At 50.9% G+C, this 20,645-nt stretch overlaps 1 protein-coding gene and 1 pseudogene across 1 annotated transcript in view; one reads left to right on the top strand and one right to left on the bottom strand.

Annotated features, from left to right (window-relative positions):
* Positions 1-482: 482 nt before the first annotated feature.
* On the bottom strand, positions 483-1,300 carry LOC123146147 (uncharacterized; annotated as a pseudogene).
* Positions 1,301-20,546: 19,246 nt separating this feature from the next.
* The window catches only part of LOC123146146 (30S ribosomal protein S7, chloroplastic-like), an 812-nt gene continuing 713 nt past the window's right edge, over positions 20,547-20,645 (top strand). Inside the window, exon 1 of the mRNA XM_044565735.1 lies at positions 20,547-20,645. This exon is cut by the window's right edge and continues 713 nt beyond it. The gene's annotated coding sequence lies outside the window, so the exon portion shown is untranslated.

Here is a 20,645-nt window from a genome sequence, read left to right as displayed (position 1 = left end):
ACAACCCACCCATACAGACAACCTGCGAGGAGGATGGCACTACTGGCAAAGACCGTCTGGCGAAAACGCCGCAGGCGCGAAGCATGGTGGGCCTGCGCCGGGGGAGCATAGGGAGGAAAGGGAGCCCGGACGGTGGAAGAGCCAGGGGAAGCCGGGTCATTTGACGGAAATGGAAGGTCCGAGCGGCTCATTCATTCTTGAAAAAAGAGGGGGGGGGAGCGAGTCAATGTATCAATGAATAGATACGGTCAACGGTATTAAGACAGTGCTGCCTACACGCGAATTAGCTTCCGAGGTCGAGCAGTCTCAATTTCACTACAGGATTTGCGAATGAATGCTGGGCTGGGCCACCTCAAATGGCGTGAGCCGCATGCGGGGAGACCCGCACGTACGGTTTTCAGGGGGATCTGGCCGGCCGGCGCCCACCCGACTAGAGGGACTGAGAAATTAATCGAGTACAAAACTTATCTTCAAGCTTTACCTTATTTTGATCGTTTAGAGCACGATCGTGGAGTCACTGAATGAAGTCCTCCCTCCCTTTCTTTCGAAGGTGCTGACCCGCTGCGAGGCAGATATGACTAAGTGACATATTGAATATGGCGACGACTACAGCATGTCGTAGAAGGAGATAAGAGGTGGAGCCAACAACCCACTAAGACTCACGTATCTACAACTACATTCCCGAGCGGCAGTCAAACGGAGGCGTGAATGCAAGATGCCAGCGGAATGATCGACCGGACAGAGGCTAGGGCAGCTTTCTTCCCACCGCGTCCTTCCTTGTGTGTCGGAGATACAAAGCGAGTGCACCGGAAAAGAAGGGGAACTGAATCGATCTATTCCATGGCGAAGCATCTGAAGCATAACTGCACACTCACACGATCTTTGCCGAGAGATAGGAGCATTCGGTGGAACCGGTGAACTACACTTGCTTCTTGATAGATGTGTGGGACAGAGGGCTCGTGGTACCTGCTGCCCGCCCTTCCTCCGCTTTGATAACCGTGTGAACGGAGAGTGGGCAGAGCAAAAGGGAAGGAGGTCCTCATACGGAGTCGCACACTTGAGCAGTGCGGGAGACTGGAGAATGGGTCGAGTAAACTCCCTTAGGGCCGATTAAATCACAGACGAGGAACTTTTCTTTCTTTTTTTCTTTTTGATTTGAAGGGTATGTTCTCAAAAAAGAAAGGCAGAGGTAAATACTTCGAAGAGGCGGCTCGGTAGGGATGGAATGGTCAATAGTCAAGTCAAGGATGACTTCTTTGTTGGCGAAACGATGGGGGAGAGAAAGCACGCCAGTGATTCTCTGAGCCAGTCTGCATTTCCAACGCCTCGGGAAATAGGTCGAGATAGATGATAGCACCTTTTTATCCTCTTCCTTACCGGGAAGGCGCACTTCTCTTCTTCTTCTGGCCTTCACCTCCTGCCCGGCCCGGAAATAGAACCCAACCCCCTTTCCGATCCATTCATTTCTGCAAGCAGGCGGGATCCAGAGCTAAGCCCCCCTCCTATTCGAAGCCGGGTGTGGCCTCGCCCTTTTGCTCTTCCTTTGGTTTGGCTCCACGAAGGCGCCGCCTAGACTAGGAGCCCCACTCATATTCAAAAGGCGCCCAGCTTTCAAGACGATGATAATAATTAGTCAACTTTTTCCAATATCATGGAATAGCATGGCCCGGGGCTAAGGTAACTCCAGTGGGAGAGCCGTGTTATGGGTGACCTTATTGCACGGTTCAGAGAGCACTTGTGTATGTGATGCAAGTGAACGTGTACGAAAAGCTGTCGTAAAGTTTTGTTGTTCGTTCCATCGTTGACCCTATCTATGTTTCTACGATGGCCCAAGAACACGCTCATTCTTCAGCCGTAGGGAGACTTTTGAATTGTGAGGTACCATTACGAGCTCAATATATAAGAGTGTTATTCTGTGAAATAACTCGAATTTCAAATCATTCACTTGCTTCAACTACTCATGCTATGGATGTGGGAGCATCAACTCTGTTCCTTTGGGCTTTTGAGGAGCGGGAGAAATTGTTGGAATTCTATGAAAGAGTCCCGGGAGCCAGGATGCATGCCAGTTTCATACGACCTGGTGGAGTGGCACAAGATCTGCCCTTGGCTTATGTCGAGATATTGATTCCTCCACACAACAATTTGCTTCTCGTATCGACGAATTAGAAGAGATGTCAAACGGCAACCGTATCTGGAAACAACGATTAGTGGATATTGGTACTGTCACTGCACAGTAAGCAAAGGATTGGGGATTCAGTGGTGTAATGTTAAGAGGTCGTGCGACATGAAGACATTGATAGCAATATGGGGGAAGTTCCCATCAGGCAACAATGGTTCTGCCTGACCCTACAAAAGCATGCATATGTTGTCAGTGAAGATTTTGTGTGAAGCCTTGGAGACGACGTACCCGGGGCTAGGGTGAGCTGAGGGGGGACAGCGTAAGTGAGCGAATGTGTGTAAGCCCAGTCAAAGATTCCTATTCTAGGCGGGGCGGGCCATCAACCTTCGCATGGTGTTGGTCCTACGGACCGTGAACGGATTCGCCTCTGGCCTCTGGGCACGTCGGAACCGCATGAGTTCACCGGGGTGGAGCATGGTCCGCCAAAATCGGCATAGGTTAGGTGCTATTGATGGAACATGGTAAGCCCATCTTTCTCCATATGAAAGTGCTGCGGGCACATAGAGATGTGGGTAGAGGAAGTCTCAAAAAGCGAAGGCCGAGCTGTAGGTCACGTGACCTGCACCGAAAAGGTGGCTGACTGGGCTTTCTCCTGGATCAAAGCGGATCAGCTTGCCAAATTCGTCGATCGAATCGGGCGCCCCAGAACGTCGAATGAAAGTGGTCTTTCTACAACCCTATTTATATGATTTTTAGGGCCCCTTTCCCCCTATCCCTCCCTTATGTTTAGGAGCGGGATCTGCCCAAGAACGACCTGTGGTGGTACGGAAGGCACGGACTCCGCAAGCGTCCCGCACCCTCTGAGAAAGAAACTCCTCAACCATCACAAGATAAAGAAGTATGACGCTCTGTGTTTGACTCTATTGGTCATAGTTCCTTGCTGTTGCGGCCGGTGCTCGTTTGCGCGCGTGTGAACCACCAGATCATAAGGAAAGATGCCTCTCGGGGCATCTGAGAATGATTCGAGCCGTATGAAGGGAAACTCCCACGTATAGTTTGTTTTGGGGGGGGAGGGGGGAAGGAGCCCGACAGGGTCCCCCCACCGACTTGGCCCGGGCCTAAGTGAAAGTGCAAAAGTGAAGTGGTGGGCCTACCCATCCCAAACTGGGGTATGCTGGGATTCGCGAAGAGCAGCACCTTACGATGTTCATGACCAATCGGATCTTGACGTACCAGTAGGTACCAGAGGAGATCGCTATGATCGTTACTGTATCCGTATTGAAGAGATGCGACAAAGTGTTCGGATCATTGTGCAATGTCCTAATCAAACGCCTAGTGGCATGATCAAAGCCGATGATCGTAAGCTATGTCCTCCATCACGATCTCGAATGAAACTATCCATGGAATCGTGCGCCGTGTGAAACGTAGATCATCGCCGTTCTTAACCGAGACTCAGGTTAAGCTCCGTCTCGGAACCTCCGTGGGGTTAGGAGTAAAGCATCCCGAGGTTGGCGCATCTCGTTGGGCGTGGAGAAGCATTGGGAACCCCAATATCTTTCTTCGGAGCAGTTTCTTTTCCCGTCCCCTCGCCCCCATAGCGCTTCGCTTCCGGTTCTTCGGAGGAATCAACTGACTTCTCCCTTCTTCATTGATCCGGGGGAAAGGGAACCGTCTACCAGTTGGGAAGCTAGACATCAAGGTTGTGGCTTGACGAGGATAACTAAGCTGACACGCCGGAGTTGGCTGCTGGCACAACAGGGTGGTGCCTTACCGCACCGCAGGTGCACGCGCGGTAGCGTTCGTGGTGGTGCTTCAGGATTCCAATGTACTGCGTCCAGGATCAGAACGAGCTTGCCGGCGGACCACTGACGTCCCATTCTTTAGTGAGCTGGAGCGCTGCCATCTTATCCACGGAAAACGCGTCAAGCTATTGCTTCGGGTCGAAGCACTAAACGAAAAGGACCGGGAAACGCAGTGGCATAGGAACCACGGGAACCCAGGAGGGAGAAAGACGATGTACGGGATACGGGATCCTCGCAGTAGGCTGGACCAAAATCCAGCCGAGAGAGGGCAGCCTTTAGAAGCAACAGGTTGGGAAACCAAGAGAAGGCTTCGCCTTTTCTTATCTTCTTCCCGGCACAAAAAGAGGGATTAGCATTATTAACCCCATGAGAAAGCACTAACACCTTCCTCATCGGGGCTCCGCGCACTGGGAAAAGGCTTCCGCGACAGGAAACCGGCTACTAGTTAGGAAGTGAACATAAGGTATCAAGAGGTCCCTCACATTCAGGTGCAATGCAATTGCCCCCTATTAGTCAAGTACCCCTCTTCCTATTTAGTTTAGGGGTTAAGGCGAGAAATGGCTTGATGAACCCTTCCATTCACCATGCACCGGCCCCATTCACTTGCAACTCGTAGAGGCTGTAAGTAAACAGTGCCCCACTAAATTCAAAGTGACAGTGGGGTTGAAAGACGAGAGTGCCTACCTCCGCGCCGAGAGTGCCCGCCCTTTCTGTCAAGTAGGCTACTTTTTCCGGAACGCAGTCCGGAATAAGCGTTCCTGTGTATATAGATATCTTCGATGCTGTCATTTCGACATGTCCGCTTCAACCCCTCTTTCGCCTCCCAAAAAGCAAAGTTGGCTTGACGAGCGCAGATGAGGAAGCGGGAGCAATAAAACCAAGAATCTCTTTCTTTTCTTTCCAAATACTTTATGAAGTTAAGGGGCAAAGAGAAGCGCTTTCGCTACTTAGAAAGCGAATGGTCAGCGCGAGGGTTCGACGACTTAGCCGAGCGTTAGCGAGGCGTCATTCTCATAGCGAGGCGCTTCGAGTTAGCGAAGCGCTGTAGTAGCGTCGGAGACTATGTGCTATAATGCTGAACTAAGGACGTTCCGCCTTATCTATAGAAGCAGTCGACTGAGTTCTGAACGAATGGGATCCTTGGTGGGTAATGGCTCAATCTATAGATGGAAAGCCTTATGATGGGAAACTACCGCGTTAGGTTTGGAGAGAGATGGGACCCGTTATAGTTTAGGGGGAGCAGATGCAAGCTTTTTCTTTCCATAGCCGGCCAAATGACTACCGGATCATCGGTCTACTCTACCTCAATTCACCATTTCGAACTTTATAGAGAAGGTTTTTCCGTACCAGCTCCTTCTACCTATACTGTTGAGGATATAGACCTTAGAGTCACCCGCCAGGAGGGGCCGAGTTACTCGTAGGGTCGTTGCCAGAAGCCCGGAGCCAAGTTTCAAGATAATGGGCCAGAGATGGGCTGAGACCCGGATATGGCTTAAGGCCCGTAGTACAATCATTATTATTATAGTAGAACTTGTAGTGTAAGGCAAGTATTGTTTAGAGTCCGAGCCGGACACTCTTATGAGCCGACTGGGACTCTAAGGGCTGCTGGGCGTCAGCCTCCCTATATAAAGGGGCGACCCGGCAGCGGTTCAAGGGCGACAACAATCTCATCGAGAGCCGGGCATAGCTGTTTAGCTCCCTGGCGATCGTAACCCTAATCAATATCACCTCAAACTGGACGTAGGCTTTTACCTTCACCGTAAGGGGCCGAACCAGTATAAACCCTCGTGTCCCTTGTCCCGCATAACCCCTTCAAGCTTCCTAGTTGCGATGGCTCCACGACTAGGTCCTAACTCGAGGACATCTGCCGTGACAATTCCACGACAGTTGGCGCCAACCGTGGGGCCAGCGCACGGCGGATTTGAGTTCTTGAAGGGCAGCTTCGAAGGGCTCAAGGGATACGCTGTGGGCCGGATGACCAAGAGTCGTCGCGGCAGGCTCTACATCGACGATGCGGACTGGAGCCCCGACGTCGGCTCAATTGAGTACGGGTGCCGGGTCCCCTTTGGCGGAATTCATGTCTTCATCGGCAAGATTGGGGAGCCGGGCCCCGAGCCGGATCTCTGCGCCGATCTCATCGAAACGGCTCAGCGCGCATGACCCGCCCGGGCCCGGCCTACCTTAAAGCGTGCTTTTGTGGGATGCATCCATGGAGTGCCCTCTGATCCATCCGGGTCTGGTGAGGAGGCGGCCGCCGGCTCTGACGGTGAGTCGGCCACTGATAAATCAAACTCGTTGTACCAACTTCAAGATGGCAGGTTCATGGGTTGTTCCGACGGCGACAGTATTCCGGACCTTTTTGAGCCGCCAAGTCAGGTTGGAGTTTTTATGGCTGGTGCGCAGCCTGTTCAGAACCCCGCTGCCGGATCGGGAAACCCGGTTCCTTCCCCGGCTCAGGTGCTGATAGATCTCACGGACAAGATGACGGCCCTGTTAACCGCCACGGTTGACCCGGCGGATCAAGCTCAACATGATGCGGAGGTGGCACAGTTAAAATTGGATCTGATAAAAGCTAAAGAGGATCTTGCAGCGGAAGGGATCAGGCTGGCTGCGGAGCGGGCGGCTCTCGACGCCCGGACTCAGCTGATTCAGGCGCGGTCCTTCCAACTCACGATGGATCAGAACGCGGCCAACGAGGTCATGAGAAGGAGGCATCAGAAGGCCCAGTCTCGACTCCCACCGGTTTACGATCCACACAATCTCTTCAACACGCCGGGTGCAGGGTCTAGTAACCCGCCAGGGGTCATTGCGCCCGGGTCCGGACCCCTTATTCAGCCACGAGTGATGGGGCCTCCCCAGGAGCCCCCTGCCCCGCCTCAGTATGTGCCAATACCCCCGGGTCATTATGGTAACCCGCTGGAGAACATGGTGGCTGCGGCAGCACGACTGGCGGCTCTCCCCGTTGACGGCGACTCTCCGGCGGCCATCGAAACCCGCCGGGTTAGGGAACTCCTGCAGACGGCTCTGGCACAGCAAGAGGCGTACTCCTACAGCCAGGACAGGATCCACTCGACCCCTCGTCCAGGCCAGAGCCCGAGTTACAGCCGGCACATGGTCTCAGCAACCGGCTCAAGCAATGTCCGACGCCATGACCCGCCCCCTGGCCATGGCCCGGTTCATAATGGAGCCTTTTACGCAGAAGACCAAGCGCGGCAGGAGGCGGAGCAGGTGCCTCAATTAACGGCTTACCAGACCCCCCCGGCTTATCCGACGACGTCCGTTGATGTGGGTATTTCTACCAGGACTGGGGGTGTCTCTTGTTTGGTGCCAGCTATCCGTAATGAGTGTCTACCTAAGGACTTCAAGGGCCCTAGGAAGGTGCCTAACTATACAGCAGACTTACAGCCTGCAGCCTCGATTGAGAGTTATGAGATGGCTATGGAACTGCTGGAGGTCAGTGAGGCGGCCATGGCCAAATATTTCATCATGATGTTAGATGGGACTGCCCGCACGTGGTGGAAAGGGTTACCACCGAACTCCATTGGGTCTTGGGCTGAGCTGAAAGCCCGGTTCATTCAAAACTTCAAAGATACCTGTAGGCAGTCTATGTCAATTGTGGATTTAACTAACTGTAAGCAGCAGGAAGGTGAGTCCACGACCCATTGGGTTCGCCGGGTCAAGGAGATCATACATTCATCAGATAAGATGGATGCCGGCTCTGCAGTCTTAATGTTGGAACAGAACTGTCGCTTTGTGCCCCTTAAAATGAAACTCGGGCGGCTTAAACGCGACTGCACCGATATGGGTACCCTAATGGCGGCTCTTGTCAAGTACGCCGATTCTGATGGTACCAAGGATCCCCCTTCAGACGATGAAAGGACAGGGAAGGGAAAGAAGAACGGCAATGGCAAGGGTCCTCAGTTTAACCCGGGGAACCAAGGAGGAGGCAAGCGTAAGGCCGATGGCAGCCTAGAGTTTGTAGCCAACGCCAACTCCCAAGGTAACAACCAGCGACGCAAGGGGAGGCCCCCTCCCCGAGGCGGCGGGTCAGGACCTTCTCTGGAGCAGCTGTTGAATGAACCTTGTCCGAGACACGGCTCTAGAGAGAAGCCAGAGACTCATCTGTGGAAGGATTGTGCAATCATGAAGGCCTTTAAAAACTACAATGGCCCGGGTGGCGGCTCAGGTGCCGGCGGCTCAGGCGCCGGCGGCTTTCGTGGCCCGGGGGGCGGCTCAAATTTTGGCCCTCAGGGCGGTCAAGGGGGCTTTAATCAACAGTCTGGTCAGGGTCACCAACAGCAGCAGGGGGGTTATCAGACCAACCCAAAGCAGCTTAGCGGTGGACAGTATCATTTGTTCACCACCAGTTTGTGCAAACGAGATCAGAAGCTTCACAAGAGGGCTGTTAATGCTGTTGAGCCAGCAGTTCCACGCTACTTACGGTGGTCTGAGCAGCCCATAGTATGGAGTAGGGAGGATCACCCTCCCCGGGTGGATAACCGGGGCCACTTGGCCTTAGTGGTGGCTCCTCAGGTGGGAGGTTATAAGTTCACAAAGGTACTCATGGATGGAGGCAGCAGCATCAACATCCTCTATTATGAGACTTTTCGCCGTATGGGGCAGGTTGATAAGAACCTCAGCCAGTCAAACACTATTTTCCATGGTGTGGTACCTGGTAAGTCGGCTTATCCAGTCGGCAAGATCGAATTAGAAGTGGCTTTTGGTGATGAGAACAACTACAGGGTGGAGAAATTAACCTTTGAGGTGGTCAAGATAAGAAGTCCATACCATGCTATATTTGGACGGCCGGCCTACGCCAAGTTCATGGCACGGCCGTGTTATGTGTACTTACAGCTCAAGATGCCGGGTCACAACGGGACCATTACGGTTCACGGCAGCCGGAAGGTGGCTCTCGAGTGTGAGGAAGGTGATGCAGCTTACGCAGAGTCTGTTTGCGCAACCGAGGAGTTGAAGTTTTACAAAGACAATGTTGACCCGACAGACATGACCTCTCTAAAGAAGCCGACTACGGAGACTGAGCCGGCGTTGAAATTTAAGTCGGCTGATGAAACTAAGCTTGTTGACTTTGTTCCAGGAGATTCATCTCAGCAGTTTAGCATCAGTGCCAATCTGGGTCCAAAATAGGAAAGCGCGCTCATCGAGTTCATCCGTGAGAATAGGGACATCTTTGCATGGAAGCCTTCTGACATGCCAGGTGTACCTAGAGAACTCGCTGAGCATACTCTCAATGTTGATCCAAAATTTAAGCCGGTCAGACAGTTCCTTCGACGGTTTAACGAGGAGAGGCGGAAAGCCATTGGTGAAGAAGTGGCCCGGCTCTTGACGGCCGGGTTTATTGTTGAAGTTTTTCACCCAGAATGGTTGGCTAACCCGGTGCTCGTACTCAAGAAGAACGGCACCTGGCGGATGTGTGTGGACTACACAGATTTGAACAAGGCGTGTCCGGCTGATCCTTTTGCTCTCCCCCGTATTGATCAAATCATTGATGCTACGACAGGTTGTGCACGCTTAAGTTTCCTGGATGCTTATTCCGGGTATCATCAGATTAAGATGGCAGTTAAGGACCAGGAGAAGACGACGTTCATCACTCCCTTTGGAGCCTTCTGCTATGTGTCTATGCCCTTTGGACTCAAGTGTGCACAGGCGACTTACCAGCGTTGTGTACAGAATTGTCTTCATAAACAGATCGGGCGCAATGTTCACGCTTACGTGGACGATATTGTGGTTAAATCCATCAAGGAGGAAACCCTGATAGATGACTTAAGGGAAACCTTCGATAATCTCCGGGTCTACAAGATGATGCTTAACCCGGCCAAGTGTGTTTTTGATGTTCCTGCTGGCAAATTATTGGGCTTCTTGGTTTCTGACAGAGGCATTGAGGCCAACCCGGAGAAGATCAAGGCCATCACCTCCCTAGCTAAGCCGGCATGTATAAATGACGTTCAGCGTTTGGCGGGTCGCATCGCTGCTTTAAGCCGGTTTATAAGCCGTTTGGTGAGAAGGCTATGCCCTTATATCAGTTGACGAAGAAAACTGATAACTTTGTCTGGAATGATGCAGCTAATACCGCTTTTGAGGATTTGAAAAAGCAACTGGCAGAGCCCCCTGTCCTTGCTGCTCCGGTTGATAAGGAGCCCTTGTTACTGTATGTGGCGGCAAACGCACGAGCCGTCAGCGTGGCTATTGTGGTGGAGCGCAAGGAGGCGGGTAAGGAGCATCCGGTTCAGCGGCCGGTTTATTATGTCAGCGAGGTGCTCATTGAGTCCAAACAGCGGTACCCGCATTGGCAGAAGCTCGTATATGGTGTGTTCATGGCGAGCCCGAAGCTTAAGCATTATTTTCAGGGTCATCCCATCACTGTGGTCAGTTCTGCCCCTCTTGGCAATATTATTCAAAACAGAGAGGCCACAGGGAGAATTGCTAAGTGGGCTATAGAACTTGGGCCTCATGGCCTCAGATATGTGCCACGCACTGCTGTTAAATCTCAGGCTTTGGTGGATTTCATCAACGATTGGACAGAGTCACAAGTGCCTGAGCAAAAACCGGATAACACCTATTAGACTATCCACTTTGATGGGTCCAGACAGCTGGAGGGCTCGGGGGCTGGTGTTGTATTGGCTTCCCCTAAAGGTGACAAGTTCCATTATGTGCTACGGTTGATGTTTCCTTGCACTAACAATGCGGCTGAATACGAGGCTTTGCTCCATGGTCTTCGGGTGGCTAAGGAGATGAGCTTAAGCCAGGTAAGGTGCTATGGTGACTCAGACTTGGTGGCTCAACAAGTATCAGGCACCTGGGATTCTAAGGATCCTCTCATGGCGGCTTATCGCCGTGAGGTTGATACCATTGCCGGGCACTTTCAGGGATACCAAGTGGAGCACATTGATCGCAGGAAGAACGAGGCGGCTGATGCTTTAAGCCTGTTAGGCTCTCAGCGAAAACCGGTGCTGCCCAACACTTTCTTGGATGTCCTGTATAACCCTTCGGTTAGGTTGCCTACAGAGGAGGACTTGGCTATCCCTGACCCGGAGGCACGACTGGTGGCGGCTCTTCATGTCATACCAGACTGGACAATGCCATATCTGGCTTATATAACCCGGGGAGAGTTGCCTGAGGATGAAACTCTGGCCAGGCGAATAACCCGGCGGGCTAAGTCAATGATTGTTATCGACGGCGAGTTGCATCATCGCAGTGTTTCAGGGGCATTTCAACGTTGTATCTCCCCTGAGGAAGGTCAGGAGATCTTGCGCGAGATCCATGAAGGGGATTGTGGCCATCATGCCGGCTCAAAATCCCTTGTGGACAAGGCTTTCCGTCATGGTTTTTATTGGCTGACGGCTCATGCTGATGCAGAGGACTTGGTCAGTAAGTGCGATGGTTGCCAAAGGTTCTCACGACGGGCTCATGTGCCGGCTCAGGAGTTGAGAATGATCCCAATCACTTGGCCCTTTGCGGTCTGGGGGCTTGATATGGTTGGGCCTTTTAAACGATCCAAGGATAAGAAGACCCACCTCTTGGTGGCAGTTGACAAATTCACGAAGTGGGTGGAGGCTGAGCCAGTTAGCAAGTGCGATGCAGCCACGGCGGTTCAATTTATGAAAAAGGTGATTTTTCGCTTCAGCTTTCCGCACAACATCATAACCGACAATGGCACCAATTTATCCAAGGGCGCTATGGAAGAGTTTTGTCAATGAGAGCATATCCGACTTGATGTTTCCTTAGTGGCTCATCCCCAATCCAATGGTCGAGCTGAGAGAGCTAACCAGGAGATTCTGAAGGGCATCAAGCCCCGGCTTTTGGTCCCTTTGCAACGGACGCCGGGTTGTTGGGTGGAGGAGTTGCCCTCCGTCTTATGGAGCATCAATACTACTCCTAACAGGTCTACAGGCTTCACGCCTTTCTTCATGGTTTATGGAGCAGAAGCAGTCCTCCCCAGCGACATCCGTCACGATTCACCTCGCGTGGCGGCTTATGTTAAGACGGATAATGAACAGGCGCGCCAAGATGCTCTGGACTTGTTGGACGAACAGCGTGATGTGGCAACAGCCCGTTCAGCGATTTACCAACAAGACCTGCGCCGTTATCATAGCCGCCGGGTCAAATCCCGGGTCTTCCAGGAAGGCGACCTTGTGCTCCGGCTCATCCAGGATCAAACAGATGCACACAAGTTATCCCCACCTTGGGAAGGGCCCTTTGTGGTCAGCAAGAACTTGCACAACGGGTCATATTACCTCATTGATATTCGGGAGCACAAAGATTCGCGTAAATCTGAGGAGGAGACCCGTCGGCCGTGGAACATAGCTCAGCTTCGGCCTTACTACACTTGAGCTACCGGCTCTCGTGGTGTACATATTTATCTCAGACATGTATATATTATGATAAAGCAATAAAACAGGACCTCTGTCCTTTTTTCCCCTCCAAATATGCGTGTGCTGTTTTTTACATGCTGACTTAAAGGAGGATCCGGCTTATGATCGTATTCGAATCTAGCCGTAAGCAGTAAGGTCACTTGGGGGCTTCCTGTTCAAACATGGGTCGTATTCGAACCAAAGAGAACATAGCTGTCGATACCCACTTGATTGGCAAAAGTGCCGAGCTCATGGGGAGGTTACCTTTGGTCATATTTGAATCATGGCTTAACCCCTCTGAGAACCGACGTGGATCGTATCCGAATCAGCGTCGTTAAACAATTTTAAGAATCACTTGGGGGCTTCCTGTTCAAACATAGGTCGTATTCGAACCAAAGAGAACATAGCTGTCAGTACCCTCTTGATTGGCATCGCCACACCCACTGGGGGCTGTATGATCGTATCCGAATCTTGGCTTAACCCCTTTGGGCCGGGTCTCTGGTCGTATTCGAACCGGAAGCCCCTAAGTTTTGATTTATCACAAGTTTACTCTGATTATGACAAAGTGTGCATGGCCGGGTTTCGCTTACCGGCTTAGGTTTACAGTGTTAGTTGAACATCATGGGTGTCATCAAGGCAAGTAAATCAGAGTTGAGGTACCAACCTTACTACCCGGATTATTTAAACCGAAAGTATGCTTACAGGCCGTTAAGTGTGTTATTACGACTATGTTCAGAGTATAATTAAAGACCAGTCTTCTTTGATTCATACTCCGGGTTATCTATCTCAAAACACATGATTCTCAGGGCGGTAAGCCGCCTTGAGACTTGTGATTTGCCTTTCTATGCAGATACTTAACGGCACCTTTTAAGATTGAGAAGGACAAAGGGATAATTATGACCCGGAGGGACACCAAAAGGATAACTTTAAGGGATTTCAGCATTCATTACATGCACGATGGCACGGCAGAGATAAATTGTTGCACCTATTCTATTACAAAATTCATCAAGTCTCAAGGATGGAGCATTGTTCGGTGAACCGTCAGCCGCTTTATGATGCCTGCTGAGTCGAAGTCTCCGGCTCGTTCCTGTCCTCTCCTCCGGCTGATCCCAAGACTTGGAAAGTTGATGACTTCCAGTCGATGCCGCGGAGAGCTTTGAATTGGGCTTCTTCATCAATTAACCCCGCCGAGTCAATCTCCGGGGCGAAGGTGTGCTGATGAGCCAGAGGGATCAGATTGAGGGCTTCATAGCGAGGGGTTGGAATCCTCTGATTCTCTGCATCATAACCCGGCTGGTACTTGGTTAAGTCGGTGTCGTTCCCGATGAGGGTGGCCACCGGGCGTACAGCCTTCACACATGCCGCGAAGTCCTTCTGGTCGAAGGCTGAGCCGTCTTCCTTCAGGCTTGGGTAACCCAGGGCGATGTCTGCCGGGTCTAGCTCTGGCAGGAATGCTTTGGCCCGGCTCAGCGCGGCAATTGCTCCGGCTCTCGCGGAGGCCCTTCGTAGCTCCTGGATCCGCTGCGGCAGAACAGCGAGCCAGCGCAGGACTTCGGCCAGATGAGTTGGCACCTCGTTGGATAGGGCCACCACAGCTAAGGCACGCTGTGACCCGGTGTAGAGCTGTTCCACCAGGGTATACACGGCCTTTAACTTGGTGACCATGCTCTGGTTGAGGTTGGCACTCCTGGGGCCTGTTTAACAAGATCAGATAAGCCGGTGACAAAGATGAATCATGACATATGCAGACTTGATGAAAGCCGGTGAGGCGACTTACCGAAGATGGCGGCTACCATTTGGGAAACCTGGCGCTTTAGGCCGGAGAGCTCGGCGGTCTTCTCAGAAAGCACCTTCTCCGCCTGGGTCACCACTGCGGCCTTCTCCTCAGCCCAGGCTTTCCGCTCAGCATCAAATTCGGTTTTCAGCTTCTCTTGAGCGGCGATGCTGGAGACAAACTTGGCGTTTGCCTTCCGGGTTTCCATCTCCTGTGCCTTCAGCCGGCTCTTAAGATCCGCAAGGTCCGACTCTAATTTCTTGCCAACAGCCTGCATATATTTCCAGGTTATTAACAGTTATTATATAAGTCCCAAGCGCTTTCCAAGCAAAGACACTTGGCACTTGGGGGCTAATGCATATTGAACGTATCTATCTACGTACTGCCGGCTCGGTTGAGTAAGCCGGAATCTCAGTCTACAACATATTCAAGTATAAGTCATAGACTTGGGGGCTAGCATGGCAAAGATAGCTATGCAGTAATGTAAGAAGACAACAGAAGGGTACCTCGGATTTTTGTTGGATCTGGTTGACCATGGCAACCTCGGCGTCTCGGCTCTTGTGGACTTGGCTGATGTAGCCAGAGACGAGCTCTCCAATGCTCAAGTTGGTGTAGCCGGAGAGGTCCAGGTTCACCCGGTGGGGCTGCAGCAACTCCCCCTTCGCGGAGCATTTGGCCAACGCGGTCGGTCTCCCCGGCTCAACGAATTCCGTCCGGGTGATTACCACGTCCGGGTCGTCTGCTGGTGGAGCTGAACCGGAGGCCTCCGGGTTAACCGAAGCTTCGGTCGTTGTCTTGGTAGTCGGGGCAGGGGCCTCAGGCACCGTGTCCATTGGAGTGGTGGCTTCGGGGGCGGAGGCAGCTGGCGGCTCTTGAGCCGTCACCTCCGGGTCAGGCAAGTCTGGCACTCCGGCTGACCTGGTTTTCTTTGCTCTTTTGGTGAGCTTTGCCTGGGCACTGAAAGGACAGAAGTGTTAGGCACACAAAGAGTAAGTACAGACAAATAAGGTAAGGAGATTGTTATTACCCGGGTGCAGTCTTGAAGGCCGGCAGACTTGACTGCATGGAGTCACCCGAAGAGGGGGAGGTCTCCTGATACTTGGAGTCAGAAGAGTTGAGTGGCTGACGGATAACACCCGCCAACGGATGAAAAGGGTACAGGTGAGAAAAAACCTCAGTGCGACGCTTCCGGGTTGCATCGGGTAACCCGGCGGAGAGGTTGGTGTCCTTGTCGGCCCGGGTGTGACGCCGGCTTTCGTGAACCTGCTGCTTCAAAAGAAATTGAGGGTCTTGATGAGCTAATGGATGGGAAAAGCTTACTTTCCGGGTTACTCTTCGGACTTTCAGCTGTGGCAAAGGCTCCGAGTCGGAGGAAAGTGACATTACCTCTTCAACCACCGGGTTACTGGCGCCGGTGTCATCCTGTCAATGAGCAAATGTTGATAAGGCGGACAGCAACAACAACAAATATGGCAAGAATTTAAAGGTTTAAGAATTACCTCTGACTCGGAGCTGTCGCTTAATTGCAGTAGCTCCGAAGCAGTGGGTCTGCTTCCCTTTTTGCGAGGGGCGGCTTTCTTGGCGGCTTTCTTCGCCTTCCTGGCCTTCTTGGCCGCCTCATGGTCATACTTGACCCGCCAGAATTTGTCATCAGCCTGAGAAATACAGTAATGAATTCTTAAAACGGTTCAGATCAAGGTGATATGCAAAAGAAGTGAAAAGTTAAAGTCAGCGGCTTACCGCTGGGGCTGGATTGGTCTTGCAGAAGGGGGCTAGCCCGGTTCTTCCGCAGTCTGCCAAGCTCTCGTTTAGAAGAGCCTTGGTCTCTTCCTCCGCAACGTCTTCTGGAAGATCATTGCGACTGTGCCTCTGCGGATCATCCTTTCGCCCGGTGTACTCACACATTAAGCCGGGGTGGCGACTCAATGGGATCACCCGCCATGAGATCCAGACCCGGACCAGATCAATTCCGTTCAGACCGTTTCCTAGCAGGGCCTTGATCTTGTTGATCGTTGGAAGCAGAGGCTGGCGTTCCGCGGGAGTAAGTTTGTCGGATAGCGGGTGAGTCGGCTCTAGGCGTGTTGGGCGAAAGCCGGGCAGCGGGTTCTCGTCAGCCGGGGACGTATCTTGGCAGTAGAACCAAGTCATATTCCAGTCCTTGGGGTGGCTCGGCGGCTCTGCATAAGGGAATAGACAGTCCCTGCGCCGTTGGATGGAGATGCCGCCTAATTCCAGACTTGGCCTGTTGGCACACTCGTTTTGGCGGTTTAAGTAGAACAGTTCTCTGAAAAGCAGTAAACTGGGCTCTTCTCCAAGGTACACTTCGCAAAAGACTTGGAAGTTGCAGATGTTGGATACGGAGTTGGGTCCTATATCCTGGGGCCGTAAGTCAAAGAAGTTGAGCACGTCCCTGAAAAACTTTGAGCCGGGCAGTGCGAAGCCCCGGCTCATATGGTCTGCAAAGATCACTACCTCCCCGTCCCTCGGCTGTGGTCTTTCTTCCGACGGGTCAGGGGCACGGTAGGACATCACTTCCTTCTTGGGCAGATATCCGGACTTAACAAAGTTGGCTAGGGTCTCGTCGGTGACGTTGGACCTCATCCAGTTGCAAGTGATGGGAGCTTTAGGAGGCATGGTGAAAGTTGGTGGTCTATGATAAAGAGAAAAGTATCCGGGTTAATTATAAGCCGGAGATCTATTGTCCAAACTAAGATGGCGGCTTATGAAGGGGACTAATGATATATATTCAGATACGGTGGGTTATTTAAGCCGCAGGGGGATTCAGAGTAAATTGGTTATTTACGGCTTTACTACAGTTAAGCCGGAAGAGTCTGCAGAGCATGGTTCTCCTTAAACCGGAAGGTTCTACGACGCGTGTTTTCTTTAAGCTGAAAATGTAAGCCGCCAAGATTCAGTGGGTGCAGTTTTTACTAAGTGTGGTAAAACAGGTTTCACATGTTGCAGTCACTTTTTTGGATCAAAATAGTCGGGCAAAAGAAAAATTTCTAGACCTAGAAACGGCAGTGAGGGAGTTCTTGGGTTCAAACAGAGTTCTTATGCAGTTCAAACGACCACCGCACTAGTTCTATGCAGGACTAACATCAAGCAGGAACAGGAACTAGGAGAACTACCGAACTTGCGGGCAATGGTGACGAACACGAAGAACTGGAGGAACCTTACTGCAGATCTACTCTACGGGGTGGTGAGAACTTACCGGAGCTGAAGAGGTGCGAGAGTCGCCGCCGTGAATCTGGTCCGAATCAGGGTGATGCAGCGGCCGGGTTGATGAAGACCAGGGGGGCGACGGCGGCGGCAGTGGCAAAGCTCGAGCAGAGGTTCGATGGTGCGAGGAGGAAGAAGAGAGCGTGAGGAAAGTCTGTTGGGCCGGCCTATTTATAAGGCGAAGTCATAAGTGGGCGCGAGATTCAAGGAGACCACGGCATGGTTATCTCCCCCTCACGACGCCTCGGTTTTCGGAATGACAGTAAAAGCAAAGATCCGTTGCGGATCTGGCGGAGTAAAAAGCGGACTTAATTGAGGATGACGTCACGACGGATTATCCGGAGTCCAGAGGATGACGTCACTCCGGGTTATGACCATTCACATGAATTGTAAGCCGGAGATTCCTTCTGTCAGAAGAGTCGAAGATTGACATGAGCCGGCTCAAGTCAATCTGGGGCCTAATGTTGAGGATATAGACCTTAGAGTCACCCGCCAGGAGGGGCCGGGTTACTCGTAGGGTCGTTGCCAGAAGCCCGGAGCCAAGTTTCAAGATAATGGGCCAGAGATGGGCTGAGACCCGGATATGGCTTAAGGCCCGTAGTACAATCATTATTATTATAGTAGAACTTGTAGTGTAAGGCAAGTATTGTTTAGAGTCCGAGCCGGACACTCTTATGAGCCGGCCGGGACTCTAAGGGCTGCTGGGCGTCAGCCTCCCTATATAAAGGGGCGACCCGGCAGCGGTTCAATGGCGACAACAATCTCATCGAGAGCCGGGCATAGCTGTTTAGCTCCCTGGCGATCGTAACCCTAATCAATATCACCTCAAACTGGACGTAGGCTTTTACCTTCACCGTAAGGGGCCGAACCAGTATAAACCCTCGTGTCCCTTGTCCCGCATAACCCCTTCAAGCTTCCTAGTTGCGATGGCTCCACGACTAAGTCCTAACTCGAGGACATCTGCCGTGACAATTCCACGACATATACCGTAGTTGAAGCACCTAAAGGTGAATTTGGTGTCTTTCTTGTCAGTAATGGGAGTAATCGTCCCTACCGTTGTAAAATAAGAGCACCTGGCTTTGCCCATTCACAAGGACTTGATTCTATGTCCAAACATCACATGCCAGCAGATGTAGTCACCATCATAGGTACTCAAGATATTGTGTTTGGAGAGGTAGATAGATAGGACGTAGTCTTGCTCGATCAGGACCCTAGCTTTATTGCGAGCCAAAACTGCCTGAAAGAAGCAAAATGGAAAAGGATGCAAAATGCAATGGGATTCCTGATCCAATAAGAAATCCCAATTCGGAGTTTGTTTGGATCAAATTCCTATGTTATACTATTCCATTCTCGATGATGAATCGATTTGATAGATCAGATATTGTTATTCCAAATATTGATCCGATTCAGTATCATCAGAATGACAAAAGCTGACATAGTTACTAGTGGTTCGAGGAGAAATCCTTTCAATCATCAACGCCCTTTTCTACTAAAACTGCTATTCGTGATACCGGTCAAATCGACTATTCTCATCAACTTTGAGTCTCTTCCCTCTCGTATGACTGTCAAAGTGGAGTTCCTTCTCTATAAGAAGAGCTAGTCTAGAGTGTGATTCGGATCAAAACAAATGGATGAGCCTCGTTTTGCTGAAGCAAGTGTACGCTGCACTAAGGAGTCGAGTTGACTTATCCGAACTTTCCTACCAAGTTCGAGCTCTTGCTCGCTCTATTTCGTGAGCTGAGCTATTTATACCGATATATACTATTGAGTGAGATGGAGAAAGACAATGGTGGTATTCCATAGGGAGATCCTGTGTTGGATGATAAAGAGGGTTTGCCTTTCGAGAAAGGGGCTTGGCTATCTCCATCTCCATGTTATAGGACGTATCAAATATATCTATCGATCTATACCATATGGTGAGCCAACTAACCCCCACTCCAATCCAATACTTGCTAGCGCAGGGAATCGATCATCTGTGGATGTTCAGCCAAAGACTCTAGCCCCGGATTCCGATAACTTCTACGATTCTCTCATTATTCAGTGTCCAGATGGAAGGGATTTTTGTTATTCACTTCGGTCAGAAGAGGAATTGACACTCAAGAGCACGCGTTTTATGTTAGCATTCCTATTTGAGAGTGCCCCTCCCTCCTATTTGGTTGGAAGTTTCCTGCTCAAGTTGAGAAAGCAAGGGCTGACCGGATTGCTGCTCACTCTTGCGCTTCAACGGCAGTATTGTCTCCATCTTTCGCCCACCCAGGGGTTAGGGTTATCTTTTGAAAGAATCTCTTGTATCAGCAGATACGAGAATCGGTCGTGCATATTATCATATAGAAATGTGAATCGAGATGCATCTGGATGAGAGTTTGGCTTTCTTTTGGCAAAAGCTGGATTGTTTTCAGCAAACTAGCAATCTGTGGAGATGGCTGATCTGTCCCACCTTGATTGATAGCGATATAGCCACTCTCATTTCAATGCGGCACATTGATACCATCATTCCAATCTTCTATCGTCCGTGCTAAATACCATGAAATTAAGTAGCTAAGGTCTAGTGGACCTATTTAAACAAGGATATGCTGATCCTTCTGTGTCGACTTTTCCACTATCAACCCCAAAAACCCAACTCTGCCTTACGTAAAGGAAATTATTACGATTCACTTCTGGATTTGAAATCACTGCTTATACCAGGTATTGGGCATACAAGAACATTCCATAGTATTAGTAAGAGGAGGAAGGGTTAAGTATCTTTGAACTCGGTGTGAGATATCGCATTATTCGAGCTGGATGCAGTCGCAGTAAAGAATCATCAACAAGGGCGCTCTAGTGCGTTGTAGATTCTTATCCAAGACTTGTATCATTTGATGATGCCATGTGAATCAAGCAACAGGAGAAGGACCCAATAACGAAAGTTTCGTAAAGGGACTAGAGCAGACTACCATGAGACAAAAGATCTTCTTTCTAAAGAGATTCGATTCGGAACTCTTATATGTCCAAGGTCAATATGGAAATTCTTTCAGAGGTTTTCCCTTACTTTGTCCGTGTCAACAAACAATTCGAAATACCTCGACTTTTTCAGAACAGGTCCGAGTCAAATAGCAATGATTCGAAGCACTTCTTTTTCCGTTACACTATTTCGGAAACCTAAGGACTCGATCGTATGGATATGGAAAATACAGGATTTCCGATCCTAGCGGGAAAAGGAGGGAAACGGATACTCAATTTAAAGTGAGTAAACATAATTCCATACTCGATCTCATAGATCCCTATAGAATTCTATGGAAAGCCGTATTCGATGAAAGTCGTATGTACGGCTTGGAGGGAGATCTTTCCTATCTTTCGAGATCCACCCTACAATATGGGGT

Source organism: Triticum aestivum, chromosome 6D, assembly GCF_018294505.1.
Source record: "Triticum aestivum cultivar Chinese Spring chromosome 6D, IWGSC CS RefSeq v2.1, whole genome shotgun sequence".
In the NCBI taxonomy this organism is placed as follows: domain Eukaryota; kingdom Viridiplantae; phylum Streptophyta; class Magnoliopsida; order Poales; family Poaceae; genus Triticum; species Triticum aestivum.
Note: the sequence above shows the minus strand (reverse complement) of the source record. Positions and strands in the feature narration are given on the sequence as shown.